We start from the raw sequence: 17494 nt of genomic DNA, 5'->3' as shown, positions 1-17494 counted from the left end.
AACTGATCCTTAGTTCAGGCCTTTGGTGATGAAAACATTTGCCTTCACAGAGACACAAGTCAGAATTGTTAGTTTTTTCTCAGGAAAAGAAATAGCCATTATTCAAAAGCAGCAATAGGCTTCTGGTGTTTCTACATCATCCAGCCCAGGTCATCAGGACTGGAAAGCAGCAATGAATTAAGAGAGAAGCTCCAGCCAAGAGTCAGGTGTTCATTTTGTTGCCCACCCCCTGGGTCATATCCCTTGACAATCTGCCAGCAATGGCAGGCTCCTGCTTATCCTCTGGTGCAGCTGAAGTGATGGCACCCTAATGCCTGATGTGACAGCACCATGGGGCCTCAGTGTCTGGGGACCACTGAGAATTACTTGTGGATCACTTTCTTCAATATCTCCTTGATTGCTTGGCCCAGCCAGGGAATTCTACTACAGTTACCAGGAAGAAAAGAAGTGGTTAAATATTGGGGACTTACCTATTATGGCCCTCAGATAAGCCATTCATATTTGGCATCTCAAAGTGGAGAAGAAAAAGCCTGCAGCCAAGAGCATTTGTCTTCCCATGTTTTTGAAGAGAAATGTGAGCAAATGTGTCAATGAGGTACCAGAGTCCCTAGAAACTACCTGTGGGCAGTAGCTGTCAAGGCACATGGGATGACTGCTGGCTTTGTTTCTGTTTTCCAGAAATAGTGTAAAGTCTCAGAGCTCATCTTCAGTTCTGATTTAAATCTGCTCCTCTCCTTATGTAAGCTCTCCCTGTGAAAGCTTGGCAAACCTTGAACTTCTCTGAGACTATCTCCCCATCTAGAAGGTGATGTGGGAAAAATAATAACACCTGCTTTGTAAGGTTATCAAAATTAAGTGACGTAATGCACATAAAGTGCTTAGTGTGTTCTTGGTAGAGAATTAAATGCTGAAAAAATTTTAGCATAATTTCCCTTTTCAAAGTGATATAAAAAGGAAAAACCTCTAATTTGTTACAGCTTTTACTGCTTGATTACATAGGAGAATTTTACCTTCAGTACCTTTGTACATTTATTTTCCAGCTGAAGAAAAACTTGAAAGAAGCTATTGATCATGTCATAGTTCCAGTGATCTCAGAAAAGAAATAATTTTTTCCATCCATTAGAATATCAGTTGATCACAATTTGAATACCAACTAGGAGCAACACATTCCATTTTTTAAATAAGGTGGCAATTCCAAAGCTTAAAATACAGTAATAATTATATTAACTAGCATTTATTACTTATTCTGGGCCAAGCAATATGCTAGGTCTTTTATTATATTTTTTTTCTAATCCTCACAGCAGTCCTGGTTAACCATCATTATTATTATCCCTATTTTCAAATGAGGAAACTGAGATAAATTTCTTCTTTCACAGTCACCCTCATATTAAGTGGTTGATCCAGGTTTAGAATCCAGACTTGCCTACTACAAAGCTACAGAGTTTTTTAAGCTGCATTTGATGAAATTATAACCTTCCCTTTCTCTAAAAACAAAATAACTTAAAAACAAGTAAGATGAAAGTAGTGGCTATAATTCCCTGTTTTCTAGAAATGATAAAGATTAAATTGGGATAAAGCATTTCTTTTCAAGTTGAAAAATTTAGGCCCACTTTTTCATATATGTACATATTTAAAGTACAGATGTACTTGTGAAGATACCTTTATGATTAACTTGAAAAAATTTACTGCTTTCCCTTCTAATACCCCAGCTCCATTTACAAATGACATCTAAAGAGGTGGAAGAAAGCAGGTTGATGTGGGGTATTTTATCTCCTTCTTTCCTTCCTTCCCTCCTTCCTTCCTTCTTTCCCTCCCTCCCTCCCTCTTTCTTTTCTTTTCTTTTCTTTTCTTCTCTTTTCTTTCCTTTTCTTTCTTTTCCCAGAGGACAGTAGCAAAGGCAGAAGTTTCCATTTACTGTAAACTGGAGCCAATGTCACAGGAGGTGTAGAACATCTGCCATGGCCTTGTGCTCTTGAAATATTATGCCATATAATGTTCTTAGATGGGGCTCAGAGAGAACATGCTGTGGTTGATTAGTGATGTCTGCATAGGTGCAAGAGTAAAGAATGTATATCACACATATGACATTCATGCTCTTCACTGTACTGAAAGGCTAATTATTGACAGTTCAAGGAGAAGGCCAGGCGTGTGTATATTGGTTTTCTGAAGTCTAACAACTACCAGGGCTAATAAAGCTATCTGGGCATAATAGGGAAGTATACTAAAATGAAACCAAAATGTTATCTTCTTATCAAAACCCTGATTGTGAATCTTGAAATCAGAGTGCCCAGTCCTTGGGGCAACTCAGGGTGGGTGTATGAGAATAGAAGATGGTCCAGGGTATGGTCTCTAAGGTGATTAAGAAATTGAAGAGTAGGGATTCCTGGTTGGACTAACTTGAATCCTTCAGGAAGAGGGGAAAAAGTGAAAATCTGTAAAATCATAAAGGGAAGATGGCAAATATGGTTGGGTATTTTCCCATACTAAATCCTGATATTTAAGAATACCTTTAGAAGTTTGAGAAGGTTCAGTGATAGATCAGTAAAAGAAAGGAAGAAATAGTTTATGTATGTTTGGAAACTTAAAAACTTGTTACTTTCAGTGTGGTATAGACTACAAATAATAGAGAACAGGATGAATAATGTAATAGAGATCTGGACTACAGTCCCAGAGTGAGCTATTGAGAGAGTTGATATATATTTGGTGGCACGTTCCTGACTGTTGAGCTTGGTGTCAAATACCCTTATGCTTCAAGATGCAGTGGGAAGACTAGACGTAAGGACTGGCCCTGCTGCTTTCCAGTTGTGTCATGCAGGGTAGTAGTTCTCAAAGTGGGTCCTAGACCAGCAGCATCAGCATCCCTTGGGAACTTATTAGAAATGTAGTTATAGGTTTCACCCTATATTTAGTGAATCAGAAATTCTGGAGGTGGCCCAGAAATCTGTGTTTTAAAGCTCTATAGGTAATTCTGATTCAAGCTAGAGTTTGAGACCCACTTGTCTGGGGTGAGCAAATTCTGCCTGAGCCTTATTTTTCAGATATATAAAATAATGACACTAACACTTATCCCACAGGGCTGTTAATTTGAAAAAAAGTATTTACTTGAGACACTGTGGTTATGGTAGCAGATGAGACAGTGAGACAGGCAAAACCCCAGACCTCATGGAACTTACATTTCAGGCAGGAAAACAGGCCCCATGCCAGATGGCGCAATGAAAGGAGCTAACATAGAGAACTAGCACAAAAGTGTTGAGAGAGCCCAAAGACAAACTGGGCTGGCAAAGCAACAGTATAATATTATAACAAGAGCTAGAAGCCACTGCCACCTTAGGCTTGGATGAGGAAAGCCAGAGAGGCTGTTACCAGAGCTCAGGAGCCAGGGGCAAAGAGGGGAGGTCCCTTGGAGCCAAGGTGAATAGCAGTACTGCCTGACCCCAAAGGGTAGGGTGGGAGGTCAAAATACCTGGCTGTCTGCTTCCCTCCTCCAGTCTCCTGCCAGTGCTTCCCACTGTCTTCGGCAAAGGAGCCTGGGAAACACGTTTTGCCCAGGAAAGGTAGAGAATGGATCTGAGAACAAGTAGGCAAATGACTGGCTTATGGAGAAAACAGATAAAACACAAATAAATATATGACATAATGTCAGATAAGGATAAGTCTATGAAGACAATTAAAGAGGGAAAAGGGAATTAGGATGCTGTAAGATTTAAATAAGACAGATGTACAACAGTCAGTGCTCCTCAAATTTTCTTTGGTTTCAGAACCCCTTCATATTCTTAAAAATTATCAAAAATCCTGATCTTTTGTTTATGTGGGTCGTATCTATCAACAGCTAACAATATTAGAAATTAAAACTAGGAAAATTTTAAAATATTTATTAATTAATTGAGAAAATAATAAACCCATTACATGCTAACAAATAACCTTTTTATGAAAAATAACTACATTTCCCAAAACAAAAAAAAAATTTGAGTAAAGAGAGTATATTGTTTCACTCTTCACAAATCTCTTTAATGTCTGGTTTAACAGAAGACAACTGAACTCATATCCACTTCTGCATTTTCAGTCTATTGTGGTTTATTGTTTTGGTTCATGTCGGGGCTGACAGGAGTATGTGGTTTGAAAGGGGAGGATTTTGTGTACCTTTGAAAGGGCCCTTAGGGATCCATACTACACTTTGAGAATGCTGCTGGGGTGGGGAGGGAGTCCTTTGTACCTAGCAGGCACTAGACTATGTTGGTTGAAACAAGACAAGTGAAAATTGCATTACAGATTTCACAATACAGTAGTCCCCCTTTATCTATGGTTCTGATTTCCTCTGTTTCACTCACCTGTGGTCAACTGCGGTCTGAAAATATTAAATGGAAAATTCTAGAAATAAATGATTAATAAGTTTTAAATTGCACACTGTTCTGAGTAGCATGATGAAATCTTGCTCTGTCCCACCTGGGACAAGAACCTTCCCTTTGTCCAGCATATCCACACTATAGACTGTACCTGCCCATTCCTCATTTAGTAGCTATCTGGGTTATCAGTTAACCTTTGCAATGTCACAGAGCTTGTGTTCAAGGAACCCTTATTTTACTTAATGATGGCTCCAAAGTACAAGAGTAGTGATGCCAGCAATTCACATATGCCAAAGAGAAGCCATAAAGTGCTTCCTTTTAGTGAAAAGGTGAACACAGGGACTTAAGGAAAGAAAAAAAATTGTATGCTAAGGTTGCTCAGATCTATGGTATGAATCTTCTGTCTGTGAAATTGTGAAGTAAAAAGAAATTTATGCTAATTTTCCTGTTGCCTCTCAAACTGCAAAAATTATGGCCACAGTGCATGGTAAGTGCTTAGTTAAGGAGAAAAGACATTACATTTGTTGGTGGAAGTCATGAATCAGGCCGCACAGCAGGAGGTGAGTGGCCAGTAATAGAGCATTACTGCCTGATCTCAGCCTCCTATCAAGTCAGCGGTGGCATTAGATTCTCATGGAAGCACAGACCCTATTGGGAACTGCACATGTGAGGGATCTAGGTTGCCCACTCCTTATGAGAATCTAACTAATGCCTGATGATCTGAGATGGAACAGTTTCATCCTGAAACCAACCCTCACCCTGCTGTGGAAAAATTGTCTTCCACGAAACTGATCCTTGGTGCCAAAAAGGTTGAGGACTGCTGCTTTATGGTATTTACCCACCAGTACCGATGGCATTTCACATCAGTATTCATAGTCATGTGGTCCCTTATCACAGACTTTTTGGGAGCACCAAAGGAAAGATGCTAATCGGTCTTTAAAAAAAAAATGAATCTTCTGATTTCCTTAGCACTATGTTCACCCTAACCTAATGAGCTAATTCAGACTAGATGCATAACTGGTGGGACTTGATATACACATAGAAAATATTTTTAAATTGAATGAATATTTTATAATTATTGTGCCCTACATTAGAGAGTGGTGGACCACCACCAGTTATTCACCTTGCAAATTTTATGCAACAAATATTCAAGCTCAGGAGAGCTTTCTATAATATCTGGGTCAGAGTAGTCATGAGTTTCTTCCCATCATCAATTGATACATATTCTTATAGAATGCCAAACATCAGCCAAGACCCAAGTAATATAGTAAGGTAGCTATTATGGAAAAAAAAATGAATGAATCATTTAGAAAGTATTTATATTCTTCAGAATTATTATGTATGACTCTGCTCTTTCCATCTACATAGATAATTGAATTCAGCATTAACTGAGCCCCATGACAAGGGCACTGTGATGCAGTCGAACATCAGTCAGCATTAAAGAGACGTGGCCACATTGCTTCAACCTGCAGATGGGCAGATATGAGTTGCCCATTTCTGAATGGGATTTATAGAACATCTTATGCTAAATGAAATGTGTTTTACTGCTAGGGTGAGAGACCAATCTCACACCTGCCTTGCTAAGCAGATTTTGTCATATCTAGATTTCATTTTAGGCAGTTACTATAATAATGATGTCTACCATTTTCTGTCTACTGTAGGTTAGTTAGGTGCTTTACATTGCTACCTTACCTCTCACAACAGTCTTCCCCCGGCCCCGGCCCCGCCCCCCAACCATGACAGGCAAAACAGCCTTTTGTCTGTTTGAGGGAACTGAGCCTCAGAGAGGTTACCACACATGTTGCACAGGTCACAGCTTATAAAGGTCCATAGTAGGTCTTTCTAGCTCCACTGCATTTTTTTACTATACAGAGACATCTGTGATACGAGCATTCTGGGCACATATATGCATGCCTTTGCATAAAACACAAACATGAATGTATTCAAAGACAGTATGAGAGGGGGGAAAAAGTAAAGGGATAATTTGAAGAAGCAAAAGGTTTCGCTTCTCTGTGACACCAAAGCATGAGGTCCCTGCAGAAGAAATCCTGCATGGATGAAATAAAGAGATTTCAAGTCATGGCTTTGCTACTTTCTCATTGTGTCTTGAATACTTGGAACTTGACTCATGGTCTGCTGAAAACTAAAAAGATTTGTGCCAATGGTAAAAACCTCCTATAATAAGGTAAGACAGATGAGATGGTTCAATAATTTGTATTTATGGTGAATGTTGAGTGTGTATATGTGTGTGTGTATGTATGGTATGTCTTTTAAAGATAAAAGTCTCACTGGCTAGGAAGAGATGGAGGAAAAAAATAAAAGAGTATTAGAGTATGACAACTAGCCTTGTAGTTTCACAATTAAGAAATGAGCAGACCAATATAATTCAATGTCTGTAACATTTAACTTTCAGTCCAGTATATAAAAGTGTATTCTGTTTGCCTTTCCTCTTTACTCCTCAGTCTTTTAACCTTATTTCCTCCCCTGTAACCTCAGGAAACCTAGGTCTTCAGGTTGCTGTAAGGTCTTAATAGGATAATGCATGGGACTTTGCATGTAGAAAATGTTCAATAAATATTCACTAATATATTGCTAATAATATTGTGAGTACCGTATTTCTGCAAAGGAGCTGCTGTATTTTTCTCCCATATTAGAAGCTACACATATCAATAAATCATTGAGGCTCCCAGAAATAAAGACCCCAGAGGCCCTCAGTCTCTTTCAACAGGCAAGGTCAGTGGTAGGTTCCTGGACTTGCTGCTGAGGTGGACTTGCCATGGTTTCTCAGTCACCTCTCAAAGAGTTGACACTTTGGGGCCCATGAAGTTTTTTAGCCCTAAAACATGTTGACTCTTTAAATAGCTGTGTAATCTGGCTCCCCTTATCAGTCTGCAATGACTCATGGGGCCGATTGGACTTCATGTTATTTGAGGTGCTGCAGGTGTACGTTTCATCTCTTGCAGTTCCTTTTCCTCCCCACGGTGCTTTCCAGCAGCTGCCCTTTGAGGAATGTCCTTTAACACATATGACCAAAACTGGAGCTCAGGTTTTTCACATAAAGTATTGTAGCCTTTAGAACAAAGTGGCAAGGAGACATTATCAAGGTGAACTGTTAAAATTACCCAATAAGTAGACCCACAAGGTCCTCTTGCCCCAGCACTTTGCCCATCTGCTAGGTCTCCTTCAGGCACCTGCCTCATCCTCTTGGCTGTATCAGGGGTCCTGAGCCGCCTTCAACTGAAGGAGACCTCCTACCACCAATTCAGCAGTAGCAGTTCTGAAGCCTGTCACAAGCTCAGACTGGGCACCGTGCTTTCAACAAGGAGCAAGTAAGAGCTCCCAGGCCCGGGTAGGAACAGGGCTTTGAATCCCGTTACCTTCTGGCTGCTAGTGCCCTGAATTTACTGTTAGGGCTTTCTCTAAGGTTAAGTCTCTGCTCCTTTGCCCATGCTGAAGCAGTAGTATATGGTAGGGTGACGATGACCTTCCTTAAAAGATTTCTCAGTGCTCTTGGTTATTTATAGTTACTGTTACTGCTGTCTGTGATCCAGCTTCTAAAAGGTAAACTGGTTCGTACCACAATGTCTTCGAGATGTTACTAAATATGAGAAGGAGAAATGCATCATGGCATATTTGCATGGGAAGCCTTAACAAGAGGCTCCTTTTCATCCAATCCAGCAGTCTTTCTCCTTAATTTGAGAAATAGCAATGTGGTTTCTGTGCTTTCATAGCTTTTGGGTGTGTCTTTGTTTTGAATAGGATTTAGCAAAGTCATTATCTCATGCTTTAAGAAGAAGTTTCCAGTCTAAAAACACATCAGTACATTTTTTAACTGACATGATAAAAAACTGAAGCCCTCTTTCCTTGGAGATAAGCCCTTTCAAATATAAGGCAGGCAGATGTGTCCCTGTGGATGACTCTTGTTTCTATTGTATAGCTCACTGCTCATAAATAATGAATTTGACAAATGTAAAATGCATCAGTGAGTTTCAAAAGGCAGGGCTCTGGTGACAATGTTGCACACTTCGTAGCAGTTGAAGGGAGACGTTTATCAGATGTTCCCCTTTTGGATTTTTTTAATGTCCATCAGCTAGATTATATTCATCATATTCATCAATGACCAGTAATAAATGGATTCCATATAAATAAATAAATGTGATAACAGAGATATGGCCCCTTGATTAGCACAATGTCCAATAAAGATAGGAAAGTTGTAAGAAGGACTTGAAAATTACCAAAAATGACTAAATTCAATGAATACCTTTATAATTATATAATAGTCCCAAAGAGGTCAGAGTTTTGAACATTAGAACTATTTTACTTTTTCCTATAGTGGTCTTTGAGATTCTAAGAGGTCTTAGTGCCAAGAGGGGCACAACTGTAGCCCATTCCCCGCAGAGCAAATAATTTATTTTCTTAAAAAACATAGATCATATTAACTATCTACTTTCTAAAGCATAGTATCTTCCCACTACAACCAGAATAAAATCTTAAATCCTTACCTTGGCCTACTGGACCCTTTGTGAGGAGGCCCCTGGCTACTTCTCCCATCTCCTCCTGCAGCATTTCCCCTTGCCTGCTGGACTTCAGCCACCCTAGGCTTCTTTATGCTTCTCAAACCACGCTCCCACTACCCCCAGCTCTTCCCCTAGCTCCCTTTCCCTGAGCCTTTGCACATTCTGTTCCTTGTGTCTGGAAAACTTGGCCCTGGATTTTTGCGTAGCTGGCTGCTCTTGAGTGGGGATATTCAGATCCCCACTCAAATTTCCCCTTCCTTTGGGAGGACTTCTCTAACCATCCAGTATAATGTGACCTAGATCCCTTCTGTTTCTATTAGATAACCTGCCTAATTTCCTTAATATTATTTTTCACTCTGAAGTTGTTTCTCATGTATATTTATTCATTTATATTAATCATAACAGAGATAAGAAGATCAATAATTCCTTACTAAAAAGTCAAACAAAATGCAAATCCTCATAATAAATCTGAAGCATTACCTTTTTCTGTGGACACAATTGCCTGCAAGCAGTTGTCTAATTCAACTTGTATTTAGTTACTATGTACCCAGTACAGTAGTAACTTCGGGAGGCCAATCAGACAGTCAGCAAATATTTGTTGACTGTTTCTCACATGCCAGACAGTGAGCTGATGTGCTAAACGCTGGAACACAGTGGTAAACAAAACATGCATGACCTTATCCTCATGAACTTAAAATCAAATAGTGGAGTAAGACCTCCAAGGGATGGAAGCTCCATGGGTATAGGAATCTCTTCCACTCATTGTTGCAACCCAGTGCTAGATAGTGCCAGGCACATGCAAGTGCTTTGTATAAGTTGATGAATGAACAAGTGAAAGAAATAATTACAAGTGTGAAAAGTTTAGCAGAGGAAAATGCAGTGTGCCAATATACAAAGTACAAGCTCACACACAAATATTACCAAACATACACAAAGTCTCTAATAGGAGTCCCTTAGAAATGATATTTTAGGTAAGACCAGAAGGGTAAGTGGGATTCAGCAAGGTGGAAAGGGTAGGATGGTGGTACGGGGTCTGGGTAGAGGGGTAGAACAACAGCTACAAAGGTCCTGACTTGAGAAAATTGAGGCATCCCTGAAGGACTAAAAGAAGGAAAGTGTGAGTACTGTGCAATGAGTGAGGCTGGAGTGACATATGAGGAGGTCACAGAGGGAGCAGGGCCTGGAAGTCCTGGAAGGAACTCTGGTCTTGGCTGGTCATGGTGGCTTATGCCTTTAATCCCAGCACTTTGGGAGGCCAAGGCAAGTGGATCGCCTGAGGTCACGAGTTCAAGACCAGCCTGGCCAACATAGTGAAACCCTGTCTCTACTAAAAATACAAAAATTAGCCGGGCATGGTAGTGGGTGCCTGTAATCTCAGCTACTGGGGAGGCTGAGGCAGGAGAATCACTTGAATATAGGAGGCAGAGGTGGCAGTGAGTCGAGATAGTGCCACTGCACTCCAGCCACTGCACTCCGGGAGATAAGAGTGAAACTCCTTCTCAAAAATAAATAAATAAATAAATAAAAGAACTCTGATCTTTATTCTACAGTTATAGGAAATCTCTGAAGGCAGATGAGTGACATGTTAAGACTTGAATGTTAAAAAAAAATTGCCCTGGCCACAGACTGGGGAGGGGCAAGGATGGATGCCCAGTGTCATGGAGAAAAAATGATTTTCTCTCTACTCTACCTTTCATAGCTCTTAAATGGAACTCCCTGAAAACACACACACACACACACAAGAAAACAAAAGAAGTTTATAAACATGTATACTTTATGTACACATGGGGAAAACCCCAGAGAAACGAATACATTTTTCCATCAGAGCTCAAAGAAAAATAGTTTAAACCTCAGGTTTGTGCCATAGTTTGCTGAAACAAAGAAAAAAAGGAGTGTGAGGAAACTCTGGTTATGGGAAAATGGCCAGGAAAACAGAAAACAAGGGTAAGATTATGCAGATTTTAGTCCAGGCCTTCCTTCCTCATTTAGTCATCCCTTTCTCCTTGATGGAGAGAGAGAGAGAGAGAGAGAGAAGACACCTTACAAATGGTATTTTCCCTTATTTTCCTTTAGATGTACATTTCTCTTAAAAGAGTGACTTTTCAGATCTCTAGCCTGTGTCTACAGTTTCTCAAAATAATCAGTTTGAAATAATCAACATGCCAAGAGGCATATTTTAGAGTGTTGTATTGTGTTCTCCTACAGTCATGTTTTGGGATGGTTTGTCCTGAGCCCCAACACCAGCTGAGAACCCTTTGCAGTGGCCCAGGTAAGAGATGATGAGAGCCTCAACTCAAGTGTGGAAAGAGTTGTGTTGATTGGAGAGGTTTAGGAGTACAAGTTGAGGAAACGTGTAGAGCAGGGAGCAGGAGGAGTAAGGGTAAGCCCTAAATTTTCGGCTTGAGCAAGGGAGTAGAGCCATTTACTGAGATTGAGAATCTTGGAGGAGGAGTTCCTGAGGGTGGGAAGTTTGGATGAGCTGGGTTTGAGGTGCCTCTGAGATATCCAGGTATGTATATGGAGCAAGCAGGTGGATATATAGGCCTGGGATTCAGAAAAAAGGTCTTGGCTGGGCTGTATAAATGGCAGCTGAAGTCATGGGTGTGGCTGAGAGCACTTCTGGAGTTAAAGCTTAGAAAGAAAAGGCCTAGGACAGAGCTTTGAGGCACACCACTTTTAATGGTGAGTAGAGAAAGGGGAATTGTTGGTAAAGGAGTTTGAGGAGAAGTCAGAGTTAAGAGAAAACCCAGTGGAGAGTGGTGTTCATGAGCAGAGGAAAGAGATGCTGCCAAGAGGAGGGAGTTGAAAGATTAAGTAAGACAAGGACAGGAAAGACAAGTACATTGTAGGTCAACACAAGAGGGTCAGCAGACAGCCCCGATGAGCAAAAACACTTGTAAGGCAGCATTTGTCCTCCCAGGGATATTCTAATCTACATCAGTATCTAATCAACATCTCTTGATTCCAAATTACAAAGCCAGGAATGTCAGTCTACAGGAGAATTAGTGAGAAGACATGTGGCTACCATGCATCTTCAGAGAGGGTGAGCAAATACTCTCAGTCTGGATTTTTTAGTTCTATTTCCATTCCTTCATGATGCTGGGCTCCACTTCCTGCTCTTGTTTCCTTTTATCAAGTTGCTTATGTTTGCTTCTGTTGGCTCAAGTGGTTTTCTCTTTTCTTCAACCAAAACAGCCTTGGGTTAGCCAAGAACTCTTTGACTCACAGGGAGAAGGCTGCTTGACCTCTGCAGGCTCTGTAAAGGTCACTCTTGGCAGTGATTCAGTAGCTTAGCAGGTTTATTGCTATAGCCTGCAACTCCTAAGCCATAAATTAAGAATCCCATGCATCTTCAATATGCATGGAAAGGCTTCATTCTCAACTATAAATCACAGGAATTCTAAAGGCCTTGACAATTCACAGTGCAACCTCCCGTAGCTGTTTCACTTCCAGGAATTTTTTCAGACTTGATTAACTGGAGGGTGGAGATGGGGCTTTGTAGGCTCATTTGATATCCTTGGCCCCATGAAGAAGGCAGAGAATTCTCTTTTTAAGGTAGAAGGCATGAGGTTGGTTTATCTCAAAGACTTTTTTGCATTTCTGATTTCTGTGACAGTAAATGAAGTTTGCACCCTCAAATCTACTAAACATCTGACAGCAATTTCACCTCTATATGGCTTAATTCATGGCTGCTTCTCAGTTTAAAATCATCTTACTGCTTAAGATGGGTGAAGGTAATAGCTATAGCATGGTGCAGACATAGGTGGAAAATGTGTTTGGAGCTAGAAAAGGGCAGATAGGGATTGGAGCAATTTCTGATTTAAAATTTTGCTTGAACATCAGCAAATCTCATTTAGAAAAAAAAAAAAATAGTTCCTGAAACAAAGATACTGATTTTCTTAAAGAAAAGAAAATATTCTCAAGAGACAAAGGTATTCCTGAATCTATTTTCCAAAATCAGTCTGTCTCCCAGATAAATAGAGAATTCCTTGTAATTGGGGAATATTTTTGTGCTTTTAGCAAAGATGGCAAACAGCTTCCTTTTTCTTCTTCCTTTCATCTCATCCTTGGAGCCTTCCTTTAATGCCCCATTTTTCTGTTCAAGAGGGTATGAAATTAAGCGTGTGGAGTAAGAACTTCCTGGTTATGCATTAACACTGATTAAAATGCATAGCCCGGAATGGAATCCCACCATTATTTCAAAGTCAGGACCTCTGCATTTTTCCAGTACTATTTTTGGATAGGAAAGGATGAGACTAGAAGACTTCCAGGATCCTCTCAAATACTAACATTCTATTATGGAAAAGGATTGTCAATGACAGTACCTGCTCTGAGGGAAGATAAGGATCAGGGGTGTGCAACCCTGGCAGAGATGCAGTTCCATTCAAAAGAGACTTGCGGAAAGCCAACCATGTGCTGGGCATGAGATAAGGCATTGCAGGGCATAGAAAGAACAGCAAAAAGTACTTCCTGTCCTTGCGGTTACTATCTCAAAGTGAAAAGAGACTACTAAAAATAAAAGCTTTACTACTATGACAATACTAAATAGAACTTTTACATGTGCAGATTATTCCAGTATCTCAAATGGCAGTAACCCTGTGATTGAGTTATTACTGCCTCTACAACACAGGGAAAGAAATTCAGCACATAGGGGAAAAAAAAAAAGAAATCTTACAGAATTGTAAAAGAAGAGGGAGCTTCTATCTGGTTGAATGATCAAAATAGGTTTTATGGAAATTACTGGAAGTGAAACCTTGGATCTACTACTCTTTTCTTTGATTATTTTAATAATAGATAGCCTTCCTCCCTTTAATTAATTTTTTATTTAGTTAATTTATTAAAGTGCAAATTTCTGGTTTATTTTTCTGAAAATGGTAGCTGATCGTCTGATGTCGTTTGCTTTTGTGAAGCATGCTGCCTACTGGATGTTGGACTGTTTCTAAAGTTACCTTTCTTCCCAGGCCAATATTCATTTATTCCAGCATATGCTAGAGGTGTTGGGGGAGTTTGTAACATGCTTTGGGTCTCTTGCTACACAGAGTTGTGTTTATCCATCATGTTGATCAGTTGTATACAGTTTTTAATGGGAAAAGCGTGACTTTACTGACCTTTTCTGAACAAATAAATTTACTTAAGTCTGCTTGGTGTCATTTGGAAAAGAATGTTCTTTCTCTTCTTCTCTGGGACTGCCTCCAGTGTTCTGCATTTCAGAATCCCAGAAGTTCCCAGCTTCACACATCCCCAATCACTTGACTCCACAACTTTTAAAGCAGACTGGAAAGGGACCTGAAAGAGGTTAGAGTGGAGACACAGAGTTCTGTGGCTGTCAGTCATCTGTGTTGTACTTTAATATTTACATCACTGGTCCTCATGTTATCTCCATAGTAGTTGATTCTTGTTGCCACTTAAGGTCAAGTTCTTCTTCCCAAGAAAGGCTTTGTCTTTCTAGAAGATGCCTAAGGTTCTCCGTGTTTTGGGATTGGACTCCCTCTGAATCTTGTGAAGAAACATCTGAGAAGATTCATCTGTCTCCTTCCCTGTCTCCATTTTTTTTGTGACTGTCCTTTCAAATATGATAATTAAGTCACTAGGCCTATTTGGAAGGAGATTAGGAGTTAGCTTTAACAACTAAAGTAAAACCACATGTTACATCTCTAGTTAAGTGAGGAATATGTTTGTTTAACTTTTGTTTCTTCGGATACAATTCATGAGGTTTATTTATTTTTAAATTGTAGGGTGATCTAGCTTCCTTTGAGAATATAAAGAATGCTGTTTCAAGGGTAGAAAATCATTTTTAAAATGAAAATTTATCTTTATTGAATTTTTCCCAATACAGAAGGCATTTTTTCCAGCTCTGCACAGAATCGCAGTCATTTACAAGTGGAGGAACCTGTTTTTTAAAAAGGCTAAATTAGCATTGGCCAAATTCTTGGGGCTTTAGAGTCTCAGGTGAAATCTGATCTTTGATTGGGATTTTTTTTTTTTTTTTCCAAGCAAGCAGGATGGCAGCTTAACAAACTGTGGAACAGAATCCCATGTGGTTAATGATCTGAACGGGAGGGTTCAGAAGGTTAATGTTACGGTGGTAAGAACCAGGAGTTGTTGCGCCTACTTTCACAGAAAATACTTTAAAATAATCACCAATAAAATCCTCACTAAGAAGCAAGATGAGTGGTCAAATGAACTTTTGTGTTTCACGATGACCTGCTTTAGGAATTTTTCATCTCCTTTGAATTCCGCCTGGACAAATTCTTCTTTTACCTTGGCTTAACTCTTCAGTTAACTACAAAAAATATGGTGTGATGTTATTGATGCAGACACATTATTTTAGTGGTTTCAAACCTTTTCATATTTTTCAAACAAAAAAAAAGACTTAGAATCTTAAATAAAGTAAGTAAAGTTGGTTCTGCGTTGGCTGCAGTAGTGGGTGAAAGGCTCAGAGTCCGCACTCCCACCCTCCCCGCCTGGTCCTCCAAGGTGTGATAGCTTCCTTTGCTTAGGAAGCAGAACCTAAAGCTTTGAGGAGCACAATTTGAAAACCATAGCTCCATAGCACTTGCCACTTATGATTGCCTTTGGGGCCTGCTTTCCTCTTTGTGGGAGTCAGAAATGAATCAAAGACCATGAGAGGCCGCCTGAGACCACCATCCCTGCAGCACAAGAAAGAAAAGCCTGGGGCTCAATTGCCAATCCCCTGTGGCCTCAGCAGTTCCTCTAAGCTTCCCTAATTGTACTAAAAAGGTGTGCCTGGCAGAAGATGTGGACAATGAAAGTACCAGGTCAAGGAGTAGTGATGTCACCTTAAATCCAGCGAGGCTGATCAGACAGGGTGAAACGTTTAAGCAACACTAACTTAGATCTTCTAACCCTCAGCACATCCTTGCTCCTCCTCTCTGATACCTAGCTTCAGAGTAACCATTAGAGACACCATCTGTGCTTTTACCTGGTGACAGTGCTTATCCTTTGAGGGGCAACCTTGAAACTCAGTGTTTTGGAACTTCCAAGATCATGACCTTGAATGGTTACTTTGAAACTGGGTAATCTTCCATCAGCACCACTGGTGGGCTGGCCCAAGCTTTCCATCAATGCAACAGCCACAGCATCCATCTGAGTACTCCTTCTCCCAGATTCTCAGTCTCCAGTGCCCAGCCCAGCTTCCTCCTCCTGCCACTAACTGACACAGTGAACTAAGACACACTAAGACAATGAGCCATTGTCTTAGCTCTAGTTTCTCTGTTTGTTTCCTCTGTTTAATGGTTTTAGGATCTATTTTTCTTTTAGCTATTTCTCATTCTGAATTGCTCTGAGTGTGATTAAAATATTTTTAGGACGGTGTTGTCTCCTTTTCCTTTCTATGATTTCTGAGATCAGATTTCAGCTGATCTCTGTGTGAGATACTATTGCTCATTCTGCATATACCACCTCCCTGATGGAGATATTTCCAAATATCACTCTTTTCCATGTGGGGCTATGCAGCTGGCTGGTTTGTTTTGATGGCCATATTTCATTGGGCTTTCCAAGTGGTTCATCTTAGAGCATTATTGAGAGTTGTAAAGCCAACCAAGACCTGTTTGTTGAAGTGGATGTAATAGGGTGTTCCTATGATTTATGAGAAGCTCTAGAAGTTTAACTCTGTGCCTTTCCCTTTATGTGATGTCATTTGTAGCATTGACCTAAAGTTAGGGTGTCTCCTAAAGACTTATGGGGGTTACACATAAATTGAACCATTTTGAATTTCTAAAGTATGTATGAGTCAAGAACCAAAATTTGAGTGTGATCAGAATGTCATGTTTATTTTCCTTAGTTTAACATATCTGAGTGTAGTCCCTGTTCCACCAGGTGGTGGGAAAGCCAGCTTTGTACCCTTCCTCAGACTTTGGTAAAGCTTCCAGGAGTTAACTCAGTGCCAAATACAAAGCAACCCATCCAGTCCCTTATCTACATGGGTTACCATTGTCCCAGCCCGTGTGGTCCCCTTAAGCATGCAGCATTTGTGCTAATCTTAGAGCACAGGCAACTTTGGCAGAGCTGGGAGCCCTGGCACCTGCCATCCAGCCATTTTAGATATGCCCTGCAGCCATCACCTTTGTTGGGTTGCCATCTTCCCTGGAAATAAGTGATAACCGTAAATTATCCTAAAATACTTCCTTCTGTTTAGGCTTTGGACTGCAATGAATGGAAACTCGACATTTTTATTTTGTTTTACCTTTGGCCTCTGCCACGTCTTATTTCTCCACACAGAACAAACTCATCTCTTTCTAGACAACTCCTACTCATCCTTTCGGTCTCAGCTATAATATCAGGGACTAAGTTAGAGGTACCCCTATGAACACCCTGTCTCCCTAACCACTACATTGTACTTCAGGCATGATTTGCATCAGGATTACCTGGGAAATTGTTAAAAATGCATAGCTTTGGCCTCTGCCTGAGATCCTATTGCTGGAACAGATTCTGCATTTGAACAATTTCCCTTGGTGATCTCTGTGCACATTCAAGTGTGAGAAGCACAGATATACTAGATCATGAGCTCCTTGATCACAAGGACATTATTTTTTCATCACCATGTCCCTTTTGATGTCCCTAGTCCATAGCAGCCTCTCAATAAATAGCTGCTGAATGCATGGATAGCCTGTA

The 17494-nt window shown here is 40.2% G+C and overlaps 1 protein-coding gene across 7 annotated transcripts in view; it reads left to right on the top strand.

Annotated features, from left to right (window-relative positions):
- MOB3B (MOB kinase activator 3B) overlaps positions 1-17494 on the top strand; it is a 211298-nt gene that overhangs the window by 84268 nt on the left and 109536 nt on the right. The gene's annotated exons all lie outside the window — the stretch shown is intronic.

This window comes from Papio anubis, chromosome 13 (genome assembly GCF_008728515.1).
Source record: "Papio anubis isolate 15944 chromosome 13, Panubis1.0, whole genome shotgun sequence".
Taxonomy (NCBI): Eukaryota; Metazoa; Chordata; class Mammalia; order Primates; family Cercopithecidae; genus Papio; species Papio anubis.
This window is presented reverse-complemented; position numbering and strand designations above follow the sequence as displayed.